Source organism: Sinocyclocheilus rhinocerous, unplaced genomic scaffold (genome assembly GCF_001515625.1).
Source record: "Sinocyclocheilus rhinocerous isolate Xijiao unplaced genomic scaffold, SAMN03320098_v1.1 scaffold647, whole genome shotgun sequence".
Lineage (NCBI taxonomy): Eukaryota > Metazoa > Chordata > Actinopteri > Cypriniformes > Cyprinidae > Sinocyclocheilus > Sinocyclocheilus rhinocerous.
In genome coordinates, this window is record NW_015632746.1 from 934,095 (window position 1) to 938,231 (window position 4,137).

Below are 4,137 nucleotides of genomic sequence, written 5' to 3' on the forward strand. Positions count from 1 at the left end.
CGAAGAAAACAAAAATAACGACTTTATTCAACAATTCGTCTGAGTCTCTCCGCATCACGGTAGTGCCATTTTGGAGAATATCCACTGAACGCAAGCAGCGTACGCTCTTCTGTGTCAGCCGCGACACAAGGATATACGTTTTCTACGTGTATTTACGCTTTGATTTGAATGAAAACAGCGCATCCGTACAGCGCGGCTGACACAGAAGAGCGTATGCTGCTTGCATTCAGTGGATATTCTCCAAAATGGCGCTACGGTAATGTTGAATTGATATTATATAAAACCGAGATGTGTAATTAAACTTGATGACTAAGCATGATAAAACTTTAAAGGGGTCATGAAATGCATTTTCAGATCCTACGTTTTTGGAGGTTAGCTTATGAAGGTTTTTTTTTATTTATTTTTTTATTCAAATATTTGGCAAAATACTTGGTACTGCCGTAGCTTTCAATCAGGGACAGACTGAAACTAAAAAGTGGCTCTGGACTTTCTGCCACAGAGCAGCTCACGATACCCAGTCCACAACACACCACATATAACACACCGGATCATTTTGCATAGAGCAATTTTAGCACCACTTACTGACTTAAAAATATAACACTATAAAGAAATATAAATGAGATTTTACATTTTTAACTAATATAAAATTTTATTTATTTGTTTATTTGTTTGTTTGTGCTTAGCATTAGCATTAATAAATGACTGACATACTACTTTGTTATATTTGGTCTAGACTCTAGTCAGTCCTGGTGTACAATGCAAATAGAACTTTGAAGATTTTTTTACACAGCTCTTTTCCATACATGGACAATTTAATATCAATAAAGCCTACCAAAAATTCAGTTCAAATATGACATATTGTGCTCGTATGGACTTCTTGAAATGTAGCACAGAAGTAATGACGACTGTCTTTATGGTGCTTTTCTAGTGGTTGTAGTATTTGTCCACCTTTCTAAAAATTTACCAAAGATGAGCAGTATTTGCTTTCCTGGATATTACTGTGGGCCGTTTAACGTTAGGGTGGCCATTTCTATAACACCAAAAAAGTAGAACAGTTTGCAGAAAACAGTGAAGCCGGGATACAAAAAAAGAAAAGATAATCCCAAAACTATAAGCAGTGATGTGACAGACACTATTCCATTAAAGTGTGATATTTAAATTGATTTCCAGGGGCATTGTTTTTTTTCCCTTTATGAATGAGTAATTGAATCATTGACTCATTAAAATAAATGCTGAATCATTCAAGAACGAAACATCGCTATGTTGATCATAGATGCAAATGTTCTGCTGTGACTCTGTTTGGAACTATTTTGGAGTAAAAACACTCAATATTGACAATATTGTGTCTAAAATGTAGGCTACTTCATCTAATATTAGCTTAAACCTAACCTATTTTTTAATTTATTAACTATTTATTTATTAATTGATTTATGATATACCATATATAGCGACTCAAGGTATGTAATAGTGAAGGTATTTTTCTTCTGTGCAACAGATGCTGAATGTAAGTGATGATGGTGGTGCAGCAGTTGATCAAAATGCCCTTTCAAGATCCTACATATAACAAAATATGCTTTATTTTATTACTTTGTACTTGATATAAAAGTTTGTGTAAGATGTGCTGTCTGAGTCACTAAAGACCCGAATATGTAATAATGATTGGTGAAACTTTCATGCATTCAATAGTTAAATTGTTGTAGTTTACTTTTTTTTCGCTAATTAATCTCTGACTCTTTTTAATTATCTGACTCCCAATTATAATTAATGTCCTTAAAAATTTTATAACTTCAGGATAATGATGATTATTGTAATTTAATTATTTCATTATTCGTTCATTAGGGACCCAGTGTTGCTTAGAGTCATAAGCCGACCGATATTCACTGGTCTTTATAAAATTGCATAAATAAGACCTGGTTTCACAGACAGGGCTTAAGAACTCCAAGGGAAGCAGGTCGTGGAGATGACGAGAAGACACCTGGATAGTAAATCTATATTAATAATGTCACTGATTAAATCCACTGCCTATCACTCAATAAAATAATCACATTGCTGGGTGTTTTTGAAAGTTTTGATTTGGTTTGGTTTAGTAATTAACATCAACGTTGCGAGTATGACTCACTCGGCTTGAGAATCAGCAGAACTTGAACAAAGACTTTCTAAAATGCTCAACATGAATAACGCTTCATGTGGCTTAATGTACCAAGACGGTGATAAAGACCAAATTGTAAAGCATATATTATGTGCAGATACGCATATGAGCCCAAAATGTGAACACGACACATTTATTTACACGTTAATATGATATATTCTCTTTATATGAGAGGAAAACACTTAAGGCACAGAGACAGTGGTATTAAAAGACCACATTCTGTGCACACCTTACTAATAAAGCATAATATCTGCAGAAAAACAGATGAGCCCAAAATATGAACTTTAAATACTGTCTGTCTAAATGCATAGGCCATGTTAAGCGTTTTCTTCATTGCGGTTTTCTAAAGGGAGGAAAACGCTTAACGTTTAATTAAACAAACCCTTAATATTTAGGTAATTAAACACGTTGCATTAATATTCTGGGCTCATCTTCATGTCCTTAGCATCACTAGCTGGGTTTCCATCCAAAGTTGTGAATTTAACTTGTTCGCAAAACTGAAATATCGCATAAAACATTTGCGCACAAGCATCGTTTCCATCCAACAAGTCAAAGACAAGTAAATCGTCACTTCCTGATAAACTGGCACTATAAATCACTAAGAAAAGTAGGAGAATATAATAATTTTCATATATAATATACTGCTTGCACCTCAGAGCGAGCAGACGAAACACAATGAATGCGGTCATTGCTTTCGGAGGTGGATGCTGCTGTTTGGGAACGCAGTCGTGTAAGACATTTCTGGGAGGCAATTATACAGAAATACTTTGATGACAGACTTTGCTCGTGCATTTCCGAATGACCATAAACATTTCAGATGCTGTGGAATGAGATCGGTCCACTGGTTAGTCAGGTTTTGCCGTCCCATATCGCAGGAATTTATTCGCAAAATGCATTTCCATCTACCATTATTCGCATCAACCCTTTTTCGCACAAGTCAAAAACCACCTCAAGCAAGCGTAAAAACTTTTTTGCGAATTAAGGAATTTTTATTCGAAATCCCTCGTTTCTCATGCGATACTTCAAAATGCGCATTAGAATAGGGTGATGGAAACATAGCTACTGTCTTAGTATCACGATCTGTGATGGTGAGGAGCGCGGAACGAGGAGACGTGGAATACAAAAACAGTCTTTAATCCAAGGAATACCAGGGGTATCAATCCAACAAGTAGACCCGACAAACACTAACTGAATGGACTGGGGCTTTTAAACACAGGATAACGAGGGACTAAGGAGACACACCTGGAATCAAATTAGCAAATCAACATGAGGGAAGAAACTGGGTCACAGGGAGCAAAACACACACAGGTCCATAATCCTGACATATCGTCCCCCTCCACGAAGGTGCATCCTGAAACCTAAAATAAGCATTATGTGGTTAAAACACTGCATAGCTGTGATAATATGACAAGCGCAGTCAGGGCCGCTGCTGGCCAAATCAGTGCCCTGAGCAGAATTGTATTGTTGTGCCCCCTTCCTCAAATATTATAGAAGTAAAAAAAAAAAGACATACTATAGGGGTCAAAATAGAACTTTAATAAAATATAAACGTAAATAATTAAATTGTATTATTTATAAATTACAATAGTAGCTCCAGACAGTTACCTGGCTGTGATTTTATTAATACAGTTGTCTGATTGATTTTAAAGCATTCAGAAATCACACAAAAGAAAATTAAGCAGTTTTACTACGATAAAACCAGGCCTTTGGCTCCCTTTGCAGGCATTTGTAATAACATGTAATGTACATAAATGGTTTATTTTGTATTACATTATGTATTTTAACAGTGTTATTCAATGAAATACAACTCTTCTGTGTCTCTGTGTCACATTAAACATTAAACACACACACACACTCACACACTTACACACATTCACACACACATTCACTCAAACACTACACGCTGGATTTAGAGTTTATCCAAACTCTTCAGTGTCTCTGTGTCACATTAAACATTAAACACACGCACACTCACACACAGTCTGTCT